The sequence below is a fragment of the Nothobranchius furzeri genome, chromosome 14 (genome assembly GCF_043380555.1).
Source record: "Nothobranchius furzeri strain GRZ-AD chromosome 14, NfurGRZ-RIMD1, whole genome shotgun sequence".
In the NCBI taxonomy this organism is placed as follows: domain Eukaryota; kingdom Metazoa; phylum Chordata; class Actinopteri; order Cyprinodontiformes; family Nothobranchiidae; genus Nothobranchius; species Nothobranchius furzeri.
Genome location: NC_091754.1, coordinates 48,489,927 through 48,504,404, shown reverse-complemented (window position 1 = coordinate 48,504,404; position 14,478 = coordinate 48,489,927). Strand labels below are relative to the sequence as shown.

Here is a 14,478-nt window from a genome sequence, read left to right as displayed (position 1 = left end):
AGGGGACAGCCTAACTGAGGGTGGCAACTGGTTCCAGAGTAACAGTGCTAGGACTGAGAAAGCCCGGTCCCCACGGGTACGACACCTAGACCGAGGGACAGCGAGCAGGCCTAGGTCAGAGGAGCGCAGAGCGCGTGATGGGGAGTGTCTGTTCAGGAGTGTGGCCAGATAGGGGGGAGCACCACCCTGGAAGAAATGATAAACAAAGACGAGTATTTTGAACTGTGAGCGATAGCAAATCGGAAGCCAGTGCAGGGAGGCCAGAACTGGGCTGATGTGGTCCCGTTTCCTGGTCCCAGTCAGGAACCTGGCAGCGCTGTTCTGCACAACCTGTAGGCGACGCAGTGTTGACTGACACAACCCTGCATATAGAGAGCTGCAGTAGTCAAGCCGAGAAATTACAAAGGCATGCAGTACCCGCTCCAGGTGGACTCTCGACAGCATATGCTTGATTTTAGCAAGGCGTCTCAGGTGAAAGAAACTGGACCAGATCACAGAATTGATGTGAGCATCAAATTTAAGTCCTACATCAAGTTTCACCCCCAAACTGGTAACAACTGGTTTTGAGTATGGAGAAAGAGGGCCAAGATCAGCATAACGATCGACATTCCTGCTGTTGGGGTGAAAAACAATGAGCTCTGTCTTTTCCTCATTCAGTTGTAGATAGTTGGACATTAGCCAAGACTTCACCTCATTAACACAGGAGACAAAGGACTGAATAGAGTGACCTTTCTCCTGACACAATGGAGAGTAAATCTGGCAATCGTCAGCATACAGATGGAATGATAGGCCATGTTTACGAAAGATTGACCCCAGAGGTAGCAGATAAATGGCAAACAAAAGTGGACCAAGGATCGACCCCTGCGGGACCCCCCACCGGAGCCCCTCCCAAGAAGAAAAAACATCAACCAGTTTAACACAGAATGTCCTGTTTTGGAGATACGATCTAAACCAGTCCAGAGTTGACCCTTTGATCCCAACCCATCGTTCCAAGCGATCGAGTAGAATCGCGTGGTCAACTGTGTCGAAGGCTGCTGTCAGATCTAATAACAGAAGCAGCACAGATGTTCCCTGATCTAGTGATAGATAGATGCCATTTAGGACCCTCAGTAGAGCAGACTCTGTGCTATGGCCAGACCTGAACCCTGATTGGAAAACCTCAAACAGATCAGAGTCATCTAAATGTGAGACCAGCTGCTGATAAACGACTTTCTCAAGCAGTTTAGATGTAAAGGGCAGGGTAGAGATAGGCCTGTAATTTTCTATCACAGAGACATCAGCACCAGGTTTCTTCAGGGTCGGCCGAATAACTGCTGCTTTCAAAGCAGCTGGGACAACACCTGTGCTGAGGCTCCCATTGATAATCTGACCAAGTGATGGGCCAAGGCACGGAAAGGCAGCCTTCCAGAGACGAGGCGGCAGAACGTCAAGTGGAGAGCCAGATGGCTTCTGCCTCGCAACTAGCTTACTCAGCTCAGAGTATGAAACAGTATTGAGGGAGCTCAGGGTGGGTGGTGATGGAGGAACTGGAACAGGGTCAACAGAGTTACCAGAAATAGCTGCTCTAATGCCCGACACTTTATCAACAAAGAATTTGTGAAAAGCTTCAGAGTTTCCAGCAGCTGTAGGAGACATGGAGCTAGGCTCCTGATACAACAGAACAGAGTTTAGTGTTTTGAAGAGAATCTTAGGATTATTGGAGTTTGTCTCAATGATGTCTGCAAAATAGGCCATTCTGGCAGCCCTCACTGCATCCTGATAAGCAACTAGAGATGCTCTGAACAACTCACGCGAGACCTGTAGGCCATCCTTTTTCCACTTTCTCTCAGAGGATCTACACGCCCGCCTGCAAGCCCGTGTGACATCAGAGAGCCAAGGCTCCCTCCTAGGCCTAGACTTGCAAAGCTTGAGAGGGGCAACCACGTCCAGGACCTGATTACAAAGTACATCAAAGTGTTGTGAATAGTGATCAACGTTAGATGGATCAGGGTTAAAGGTCTTTAACCTTACAGACATACAGTCCACAAACTTTGAAATAGTTTCTGCATCCAGGGCTCTGAACCTAGTAGCTGGAGCTTCACACACAGGGACAGGACATGGCAACGTAACATCACAGAGTATTGGAGAGTGGTCAGAGAACACAGGAGGCAAAGTCACAAGGTTCATGATGGGTAGACCATAAGAGATAACCAGGTCCAGGGTGTGACCCCTGGTATGAGTTGGGGATGATACCCATTGAGTTAGATTGAATGACTCTAGCAAATTAAGAAAACCTTTAGCAAGCACATTATCAGGACAGCAGATATGGATGTTAAAATCACCAAAAAATAGGACATAATCATATTTTAGGATGCAGTCTGCCACAAGATCACAGAAATCATTAAGGAAGTTAGAGTCAGTCTTTGGAGGCCGATAAATCAGCACAACGAGCAGGCGGGGGGAGATGCACAGTTCAAATAAGCACAGTTCAAAGGAAGAAAATGACATGGTGGGTGTAAGCTGTTTACAAGGAAAGCTGGATTTAAAAACAACAACCAGCCCTCCACCTCTGCCCCGTGATCTGGGGATATTAAAACACGAGCAGCCAGGTGGTATGAGCTCGAGTAGGGAACTTGTGTCACCAAACGGGATCCAGGACTCACAGATGCAGAGAAAACCCAGGTCATGCTGAATAAAAAAGTCACGAAGAATAAAAGTTTTGTTCAGCACAGACCTGGCATTGACCAAACCAAACCGGGTCTGCAGCGGGGCTGCAGCACAGAGATCGCGCACGGACCCAGTCCCCTCTAACTCTGTGCCCGTAACCGAGCGCAGATTCTCCCAGCAAACCCCAGTCTGGCGTGATCTTCGAGCCGATCGGCCGTGGCGCGGTGCCGATACACCATCAGAGCCGGCCGAGTTCCCTGGGAAGGGCGCCGAGTAATCCAGGAGACATCTCGGAACCATCGGGTCAGAAGCTGGGCCGGATCGGGCCAGCCGCTTGTTCAGGGATCCAGGCCGACGTCTCACGCGCCGGCTACCTCTCTTTCCTCGTCTTCTCCGATGCTTCCTTCTCGAGCTGGGGCGGACAGAGGGCCGACGCATCACGGCTTGGGTGGAGAGAGCACACGGGCAGTTCAACCAGCAGCATCGTCCGTGAGGTTCATAGCTCGCACAGCCCGGTTCCCAGCGCGCGCTGCCGGCTACATCAACGGAAGGACGAAGCCTCAGCAGCGCAGCTCGATCATATGTCAGCAGAGGATCCACACCATTCAAAAAAGGGATCAGCGACAAGAAAAGTGCATAAAAGCCAATAAAACGCCAATAAAAACCGATAAAATGCAAGGCATCAGTGCGTAAAGAGGACGAGCAGCTCGCAGCGTGACCGTGCGCAAGTGCCATCTTACTCCAACTGAGATGCAGACAAAGGACACATGAGGGCGCTATGAAACACAAAAGGAGAACCTGGAGTGGGACCTGGAGGGGCTGGGGAACAAAGGGACACAGAACATGACAGGTCCTGACTAAGGCCTTGTCCACACGTAGCCGGGGATCTGCCAAAACGTAGATATTTTTCTACGTTTTGGCCTGTCATCCACACGAAAACGGAGTTTTTTCACACGAAAACGGATCTTTTTAAAAACTCCGGTCAAAGTGAAGATCTGTGTTTTCTCCGTTTTGGGTGTCTGCGTGTGGACAGACAAAACCGGAGTTTTAAGGTCCGCAACGTCACTTTCCGCGACAAAAAAATGCTGACATCACATGTGCGACCTGTGTTTACACTAGCCGACAGCATGGATGCCTTCAGAGCTACGCTCGCTTTATCAATTGTCCAAGCGCTTTTTGCTTGTTTGTTTTTGCAAGCGGAATTACTGCTCCTTGCGGAAGACCACAGACGAAGGACGAGGTTAAGAACGGGGGAAGTACTGCCGCCTACAGGTCTGGCATGTCCTTAACAACATATTTATCCGGGTACGTGTCGACAGTATTTTTTTTAAATGAGGTGGTGTGGATGCAAGTTTTTGGAGGGGTGGATATTCGTTTTTTTTTTAAACGGCTACGTGTGGACTAGGCCTGAGATCTAGTATCTTTACACCTGCGGCTCTGTTTTCCTCTGGGATCTGAGAAAGAACAGAGCGATCACTACATACCCACTTATTGAGCATAAGTCCCCCTTTTGCACACACTTCTGTGAGTTGCTGATAAAGGATGATGGCCTACTCAACAGAGTGAACAGATTTAAGACAGTCATCTACATAGAAACTCTGTCTGATTGTGTTTATAACCTCCTCTGGATAGAGAGGTTGGTTGTCATCAGCAGTTTTCAATAATGCATAAGTTGCACAGCTGGGGGAAGATGCTGCACCAAAAATGTGGACCAACATTCTATGTTCTGCCAGATCTTTTGTCAGATCACCATCAGGCCACCAGAGAAACCGTAAATAATTTACATGTTCCTTAGCTAGTCTCACTTAGTGGAACATCCCTTTTATGTCTGTCATAAGGGCTATTGGACCTTTTCTAAAGCGAATAAGCATGCCTATTAAGTTGCTAATCAAATCTGGTCCTTGTCATGATGTGGAGTGGGTGGCGGCGGACCATGTGTAGTGGAGCTGACCAGGAGGCAGGAATGCAGGCTCAGATAACGTAAAAAAAGGATTTAGCTTGTCCAAAATGCTGCAGCTAGAGTTCTGATGAGAGGCTGCAGCGGTGGTACCCTGATGAGGCTGCAGCGGCGGGATCCTGTAGAGGCAGCAGCGGCGGGACCCTGTAGAGGCAGCAGCGGCGGGACCCTGTAGAGGCTGCAGCGGCGGGACCCTGTAGAGGCTGCAGCGTGGGAGGTCTGCAGGCGAAGACCCTGCAGGGGGAGACCCTGCAGGTGTAGGGCCTGCAGGCATGGACCAGGAAGTTGGTGTACTGAGGTAGGGGCGCGAGGAAACCAGGAACGGCGGCAGGTACTCAACAACGGTCTGAGCAGGTGCACATCACGATCCGCTGGGTCACAGGCGGAGGCTTGGGTGAAGGTAAGCAGAGAAGGAGTGGGGAGACCGGCCCTACCACCCCGGAGAAAGTTTGGCGTGCGTAGGGGGCATAACTCCATCAAAAACTCCAGGATCTGCAGCTTCCTTGGAAAAAAAGGACAGGGCAAAAAAGCAGGAGAGGAGTATGGGTTCGACCACCCCTAGAGCAAGTAGGATGCGCCGAAACCCCCTCAATGGGTTCGACCACCCCGAAAACAGGTAGGATGCGCCGAAACCCCTCGAGTCAAAATCTCCTTCAGCTAAGAGGAGAAAAAGTTAAAAAATGAATCCTCCAGGGAGATGTTACAGAGCTCACCACAGGTACAGATTGGTCGGATCATTGTTGTTTGTCGTGTTGTTCTTGTTGTTTCCTGCCGTATCATCTACCATTAAATACATTTTATTTTATCTAAGCCTGCATTTCTGCCTCCTGGTCAGTTCCACCACACATGGTCCAGTGCCACCCACTCCACATCATGACAGTCCTTGCAATAGCTCCTTATTCAGGGATGTTCCAGCAAATGTTGAGGCACAATCATACACAACACGCAGTGTTTTCTTGCGGGGGTGGTAGATCCCATGATGAGGTATACACCACACTTTTCCCTCTTCATGTTCTAACTGGTCTTGTGGTATGATTTCTGAATGTCCCTCCACATTAACATTATGCATAAACTCTTTGTACTCCTCAAAGAATAAAGGATCCTTCTGGAACCGTCTTTGCAGATATTGCGCCCTCTGCTGTGCTACCCGCTTGTCGTCAGGCATTTTTACTTCAGATTTTCGAAAAGGTAATTTTAAGTAATAATGGCCATCTCTTAGCACAGCTGACTTTGACATTATGTCCATGAACTGCTTGTCTTCTACCAACATTTCTGCACGCTCATCACACTGGTGCTCCACAAAATCTTGATTGTACTGTTTAACCAGCATTTCTTCCAGATTACTAATAGAGGTACGATTTACCTGAATAGAACCAGTTTCATGCTCCATCTTTCCATAAACAATGTTGAGTGGACCATTAACAACCCAACCAAAGCGAGTTAGCATAGCGTAAGGCCCAATACCTTCACTGTTAACTATTTTCCAAGGTTCCAAAGCTTTGGGTGAATTTACACCAATAAGCAGCCCAATGCCAGCATTTATTGGTGTCAACTCAACATCCTTTAAGTGAGACCTCTTAAGTCCTCCTCTTTAGGGATATTTTCTTTGGTGACAGGAATGGATCTTTGAGTATACACATCAGGCAACCTTAAATACTCATTTTCTTTTAAATCAGCTACTTCCAGACCAGAGAGTTTATAGCTTCTAACAGGTCTTTCCTGACCCATGGTTTTTAACAAGATTTCAACTTTCTTTCCGGTGCATTTAACTGCATCATTAAAGCTTCAGTACAAAATGTTGCAGAGCTGCCCGGGTCAAGAAAGGCATAAGTCTCAACAACCTTTGTACCATTTTCCAACTTTACTTTGACCGCAACCACTGACAAAGCACATTCATTAGGACCAGCCCCAGTATGGTTACCCAGGTTCAAAGATCCAAGAGCATTTGAAACTGATGATTCTTTACTTTCAGTCTTAAATGCTAGCCACTGTTCTTTAGATTCTATGTGCAGAACAGTTGGATGGGTTTTATTACAGATGTGACATTTCAGACGCTCTGGACATTGTTTACTCATATGACCCTTCTGTAAACAACCAAAGCACAAACTACTCTTAAGGAATTCCACCTTTTCTTTGTTTACTTTCTGCTTGAATAAATAACATTTTTCAATAGAATGACTGCTGTTACAAAACAGGCACAAACTTTATCTTTATGGTTTAACCAAATCGGTTCCAAATTCTGTTTGTTACTGTTCTGTTCTGAAACTACAGCAACAGAAGTAGCAAAGCTGCTGCTTTTAGTTTTAAAAGGTGCTTTTGATGGTTTTGCACTCATTTTTTCTTTTGAGTTTTGACTTTCTCCAAAAACTGGGTCTAATGCAGCTTTTGTTTGCTTTTCAAGAAAATCAAGAAAATCTTTGAAGCTTGCTCTGCGATTGCACTTTTCTGCGATGTCAACAACTATTATCCGCCACTTATCTCGAAGTCTGAAAGGCAGCTTTGAAACAAGAATCCTCATATCGGTTGAGTTTTGTAGCTCATCGATAAACCCAGCTTCATTCATTATGTTGAAGCAGCTTCTTAAAAACAATGTGTACGCTCTTAATGCTGTAGCATCATCGGACTTTATAACGGTCCAATTTAGAGCTTTGTCCACAAAAGCACAAGTTATTTTTGCACTGTTACCAAAGTTCCACTCAAGCTGCTTTTTTGCTTCGACATAAGTGGTTTGTGGACTCTTGTGCATGCAACTTTTCACCAGTATTCGGGGCTGTCCTGTGGTATACTGCTCTAAGTAATAAAGTCTATCCTGCATGTCATCTGTTTTAGCTTCTATTCCTTGCTCAAAAGCTTTAAGAAAAGTTCTAAAATGCAAAGGATCACCACTAAAAACAGGAATCTCTATAGATGGAAGCAGTGAGTCTTTGTTGTGTTACAAGCATCTCAGTTATCTCATTTTGCTTTTTCATAATGTCTGTTAAAGCACTGCAGTGAACGTCAGCCTGAGAAGAAATTTGCTTTGGACTTTCCCCTTCAGGTTTAACATGGGCAAGTGCTGGTGTCTCTAGAGGTATTGGCAAAGGTGATTGAGCCAAAGGTGTTTTTCGAGTTCTTTGAGCCTTTTGAGCTGTTGCAGCAGCAGGTATGAACTCAGTAGATGTATCAGAGCAAGCTGTACCCTTGCTTTCTGATTCGGCTTTAGCTTTGGAATCCTGGCTCTGCTGATCCTGTAAAGAGGAATAAATTTGCATTCTTGCATCAGCGGTGCGTAACTTTGTTCTTAAAGCCAGCGCTTCTTTACGTGCTTTTAACTGAACTTCTTCTAGTTCAAGCACATGTTTTTATTTCAATGCGTCCGCCTCTGCCTTCAGAGCGCCTCTTTCCAGCTCCGCTTCCATTAGCGCCATCGAAGCTCCACGGGAGCTTTTACTCTTTGCACTAGAAGCTTTACTAACAACACTGGGTGCTATATTGGAGTTCTTGCTGCACGGTTTTGCTGCACTAGAATCCAGCTTCTCAGAACGCTTGCTGGTCGCAATTTGCGAGACACTGTCCTCCGGTCCAGTGTCAATAGCAGGAGACGCCCCTGGCTGCAGATCAGGCTCTGAATTAATCCAAGCATCAATTTCCTCAATAAATTCTTTAAAACTGATCAGTTTAGGTTCAAACCAATCCCCATGATCAGTTTCTTTTTCATCATCGTTCAGCAGCCTTTGAACAGCATTTTGTAAATCCACAAACTCTTCCAAATAATTGTTAAATGTTTTCATATGTTCATCTATGGATGTCTTTGATTCTCCAGCATCAATGAGAGCATGAATGCCACTTCTTTTTCTTGTCAGAACTCCAAGTTTTGGTCTGCGTCTTTTAATTAAACTAAAAAGCTCTCGTTCATTTTGAATTTCGTCCTCTTGAACATCCATTTCTAAGAAAGTTTCTTTCATCAGGTTCAACAGTTCATAGTCCAGCACAAATGCTTCAGCTCTGCTCATTTACTCACAGACTTTGTGCGTCATCCTCTCCCAGTCCATTCTGTGGAGCTCAAGCCATCAAAGTTCTTCCAAACTTCCAACTTTTTCTGTCTTCCAAGACGACAGCAACTTCAAATGATTTTTTTACTTAAGTGTCACGGCCTTTATACTTCTAAAAAATACGATTTCCAACTAAAGGCCGTTGGTGAAAACAGGTGATTTCCTTTAAGCACGCACTTTAGACTTGATTTCTTGCAAATTTTATAAACGGTTTATTCTTCCAAAAAATAGTTCAAAATGCATTCAAAATGAACCTTAAATTAAATTATCAGGTCTAAAAAAAGATCAAAAAATAATTTAACAAAATCTTCCCATTTTCCCTGACACACAAAACATTCTTTCACACGCCTCCCCATGTGCTACTAATCAGCTTAATGACTAAGGCGTGTCCAAAAAATTCACAACTACATCAATTTGCCAAAAAATAAAAATTAACAAATTTTAATTGCAAACAACTTATTATAAAGGGAATAATAAAAGAAGAAAGTCCAAAAAGAAAATTATAACTAACAGATTTATGTTACTTTACTGAAATGGCCACCACAATATCTGTAAATGGTGTTAAATTATGGAATAACCTTAAAAGGGAAATTGAAAAAACTCTGTAATTTAATATATTCAAAAAATGTACCAAACTGAGTATACTAAATAATTATAAAAATGTAAATTAAATCAATGATCATGATCGCACTGGAATTTAGAACAGGAAAAACTTTAAAATGAATCTGTACGTGTGTCTGACAAATGGAAATTGTATACAAACTGATTATTTCTTCTGGAAAAGGGGGCAGTAATTATAAGATGTTTTTCTTCATTCTGCTCCTTTTTGTTCAAATTAGATTTTTTGGTTATGTATAACTTATTGTTTATATGTTTTATTTGTTTTTAGTTTGAATGAAATAAAAAAATGGTTTTTAAAATGATGAAACGGTCATTATCTCGCCAAAAACCCAACAATTAGACATGGATTAAAGTGGTTTAAAGGATTAGAAGTATCACCGTACCTTCTATCTTGAGGAAAGTTGAGTCAAAATGTTCACTTGTGGGACTTCCAGAAGCCTCCAGATATGATCACATCACCATCAGGTTGTCCAAAATACACCAAAAGTCCAGTTCAGTCATGCGTTTCCATTTTAGTCCATTTTAGACTTGAGATTGTTTCCTTTTAAAGTAATGAAGCTCTCTTGAAATAAAAAAAATGCCCTGATCCTTTAACTGAAGTTTGCTAGAGGTACAAAATCCACCCTCTTGCTTTCATATTGAACAAAAGTCAGTCTTCCAAAGATGTGTTCCGTTCCCACCTGTCAGCTGAACGAGAAACGACCCAAACAGTCGAAAGTGTAGAGATGAAACCAAACTAAAAGGAACGAAAAGTTGATGCTGAACTGAGTCTGAGAGGAGCTGCAGACCTGAGCATCCTGCGTCCTCGCAGCCAGGATGTTGAAGAAAAAGTCAGCCTCTCTGCTTCCTTTTATACTCCCTCTTTTTCTCTCCCCTGCTGGCTCACTTTGGCTTTTACCCTGGCTTCAGTGTGAGGGAGTGTGTGTGTGTGGCGAGAGCCTGCTTTCAGAGCAGCAGGAATATATTATAACCCAAACAAAAGGAGCCGGCTTATTGTTTATGAATTACCAGCCTTCTAAAGCCAACAAAGGCCCATATTTTCATAGAAAACTCCATTTTCATTTCTGCTCCATTTGATTACCCGAGCAAAGAAAATAGAAAGGCCTCTCCGGTTGCAGCGTCCCAAAGGAATTCATTCCTTCTTCGTTCTCTCATTCAGCTCCACTGAAAAGCTTTTTTTATTGCCTTCTTTTCAGCACCGACATCAAAAGGGGCTTTTAGGAGTAAACCAATGACAAAAAATTATTGCTCGGCTATTTTGTACAATAACCGGGGCCAAGGGAAAGAGAGGAGTCCTGTGTCGTCTTTGTCATCGTTCTTTCTTTCCCTTTTTTTCTGCACCTTTCTGCTGCTGGAGAAGAAAATTGCAGAGGCTGAAAAACGAGTGGCGAAGCTTTGAAGAGGAGGAACGCACAATGCCACAATACAAGTCAAATCTAAATTATCACTAGCGACTGAACACTGAAGAGACAAAAGGTACAGAGCAGCTCAAAAGAGCTATGAATGTGTGCATGTGTGCACCATGGCAGTGCCCATTACAAAGCAGATACCTATCGGTTTCATGGCCGTAAACAAAACAAGTCCAGAGGCATGCCGCCATTTCATTTACAGGAGTGGTTGTTGGTTGTACAATCTTTAGTTTACATGTTTCTAGCTGTGTTTAGAGACAAAGACAAACATTAAATGATGGTATTTTGATTTGCCAGTAGCTGAAAGTTTGTCTTGTCATTTTACAGATGCCAAAGCTAACACAAAGATGCAGCTGTTTGGCCTACAAGTAAGAAGAATTTACAATAACGCTCCTGTCTAACCCACGTCTTTCCACCAGAAGCGAAAGCAGCGAGTACCAAAATAGAGGCCTATTACATGCGGGTTCCCTTCCAACCGTCAGCATTTCTGACACGAAACGGGAGCGAAAGTGTTTCAAACAGCGGATCCCATGAGTTCCCAAAATCACGGGAGAGTTGCAACGCCACACGTGATTTCAGAGGTCCACTGAAGTTCAAATCCAATCCAATCCAATTTTATTTATAAAGCGCATTCACAAGGCATTACAATCAAACAAGGCACTGTACACTAAAAATGTTAGTTAATTAAACAGGCAGTATACAAACATGTCGAACACAGATAAAAGATAAAAAGGAAATACAACAAAATTCCCAAAAACTAACAGCTAAAACTCAATAAGACACAGGGAGAATAAAAATTAGAAAAACATTTTTAAAAGAACCTCAATAGTACGGAAGTTGATATTATAAAGTCCATTTTTAAACAACGCAGATGTAAGTGAGGTTCATAATTATGTTGTATAATAAGCTAGGTTGAAGTAGTGAGTTTTCAAGTGTGATTTAAAAATGCTAGCTGTTGGTGCTTGCCTCACTAGCAGTGGTAATGTGTTCCACAGCTTTGGTGCACAGACAGAGAAAGCCCTTTCTCCATGGCTTTTTAAACGTGCATTCAGAACAGCTAGGAGGAGCTTATCTTCAGACCTGAGAGCACGCGGCGGGTTGTAGTAATGGACAAGTTCACACAGATATGGAGGAGCTTGATGGTTCAAGGATTTGTGAGTGAGAAGCATAATTTTGAAATTTATCCTGAACTGCACGGGCAACCAGTGGAGAGATTTCAGAATTGGAGAAATGTGTTGTCTTCTGTCAGCTCCAGTCAGCAACCTAGCTGCTGAATTCTGGACCAGCTGAAGTCTAGAAAGAGCTGCTTTACTGATGCCATATAAGCAGGAGTTAGAGTAATCCAGCCTTGAGGTGATGAAAGTGTGGACCACGGATTTCAGAAGACGGACACTCAGGATGTGCTTTAGTTTCGAGATGCGTCTTAGTTGGAAAAAACATGATTTAACTGTGTTAAATTGGTTAACACAGGTTAACACAGGTTAAAGTTAAGTTGGTGCACTTGGAGAAAGTGCACAGGAAGGCTTCGAGTGTGGGGTACACAAGTGTGCAAATAATTGCCGACTTGAGACAGGGAGCATTGCATAATCAATCACAATGCAAGTCAGGACGCTGGTCGCTGTGATACTTAAAAAAATACTTTATTAACAACTTTCAAACAAACAACCAAAGTTTTGTGAAATAAATTCACATTCACTGCTGCTTTGTCTCAGTTTCAGACCTAAAAATGAGCTAAAATTTGCTTAAACTAGCTACTTTCATTAGAAAATACATATTTTCAGAAAAGACACTTGAGCCTTTTTTCCCGCAGCAATGGATTGTGAGTAATACACTTCACCCAAGTCCGCATTGATGGATCAAGGGTGCAAAGGGGGTGTGATCAATTTCCGCACTTGGGAATCGGGACAACCTATGTACTCGCACTCCTGCTCGGAACTGCACAACTGGAGGGCGCAAAGGTGGAAGAGTGAGTATTGGAATTGGAACAAAGACTGCGGAATGCATCCAAAAATGGTCTGTGCTTTATTTTCTTTTATGTTTACATCAATTACGGGTTTCACAGGAAGAGACATACTGCAGGCTACTTTTACTTTGAAAGTTTCTGGATGTTTTACACTGCCTTCATGTTTGACTTCCTGCCTGGCTCGACCGGAACTGCAGAGTTTGACATGTTTTGGAAGTGTACAGCATAAAAACAGACTTGAAATGTGATAGCATCATTTCACTTTTGAGACGCGTTCAGAATGTTACTATTAGCTGCCGCTGTACAGGACCCTGTCCACTATAATGGTGGCTAATTGCAGTGAGGTACATTTCATGGCCGTTTCTCGACGCTCTCACTTCCAGTGAAAAGAAGGGATCAGTCTTACAATCATGTTCACGTGAGACGCAGGCAGAAATATGAATTTTTCAAATTCAGTGTTTTACATTTAATAACATTAAACAAAATATCAATCAATATACATTTGAACAGATCACAGGTCCAGCTAAAGAACTTATTGATAAGAATGAGATCTTGTGATCAAATTTGGGTACTGCAGCCCATGAATCCAATCAATCCAATCAATATGGTTCCTAGCCCACCCACCGCCTTTGTGAGTTGTATGTCGATTGGCAGTTACATTTTGTGACATTTGGCAGCTTTGTGGTTATTTCACTTTAACATTCTTACAAATTGAACTTTTAGGGGTACCTGACACCAAAAGTACAAATACTTGTACTTGTTACCTTCCTTAAATAGAAATTTTGGGTATCTACAGTGAAGAACATAAGTATTTGAACACCTGCAATTTTGCAAGTTCTCCCACTTATAAATTATGGAGGGGTCTCATATTCAGCATTTAAAAAAAATCAAGAAATCACATTGTATGATTTTTAAATATTTTATTTGTATTTCACTGCTGCACACAAGTATTTGAACACCTGAGACCACCCGTGTTAATATTTGATACAGAAGCCTTTGTTTGCAATTACAGAGGTCGAAGGTTTTCTGTAGTTCTTGACCAGGTTGGCTCAGTCTGCAACATGTATTTTGGCCCACTCCTCCACACATATATCTAGATCTATCAGGTTTTGGGGCTGCCACTGAGAAACGTAGAATTTCAGCTCCCTCCAAAGATTTTCAACTGGACTTTGAGTAGGTCTGGAAACAGTGGTCCCAGCTCTCTTCATGGCATTGATCAGCTCCTTCCATGTAGTTCTGGGCTGATTCCTCACGTTTCTTATCAGTGATAACCCATGAGGTGAGATCTTGTATGGTATTGTGAAATTTATTTAAAAACCTATGCAATCCTCTGCAAATGTGTGTTTTCATCTACTAATAAAGAAAAGAGTGCTGTGGGAATGTGTGTCTAAATTAATATTTGAAAATAAAATAAAACAATCTTGAATATTCAGCTGAAGAGAATCTAGTTTTTAAGAAAAATAACAATGTTGAATGGTTACTGAGTAGAGATACTCTTTCATCTTTCTCTTTATCTGCTTTCTTTACTTTTTATCTTCTACCGGATGAATATTTGGCTCAAGACAAAAGGTGAACTAATCAATTATTCCTCTTGCAAAGCTCCAGTGCTGTTGTGAGAAGCATTGACATTTGAGCTTTCCAGAAGACATCTGCAAATTTATATGCCTTCCATTGTGTGAGGCAGCCAGCCTGTATCAAAGGCTGTAAAAGGCCTTGTCAATTTTGTAGGGACAACTCCACAAAGACTCCTTTCTTCTCTGTTGTTATGAGAATAATGCTTTTCACTGGTGTCCTGCCAAAACCTCTTGGCAATCTGGCCATGTGATGTTATTGATTGCATCGATAACAGAC

The 14,478-nt window shown here is 43.1% G+C and overlaps 1 protein-coding gene across 1 annotated transcript in view; it reads right to left on the bottom strand.

Annotated features, from left to right (window-relative positions):
* Positions 1-10,070, bottom strand: part of LOC139062661 (uncharacterized) — a 77,351-nt gene extending 67,281 nt beyond the window's left edge. The window contains exon 1 of the mRNA XM_070544174.1: positions 9,639-10,070. The gene's annotated coding sequence lies outside the window, so the exon portion shown is untranslated. The remainder of the gene's footprint in view (positions 1-9,638) is intronic.
* Positions 10,071-14,478: the final 4,408 nt, after the last annotated feature.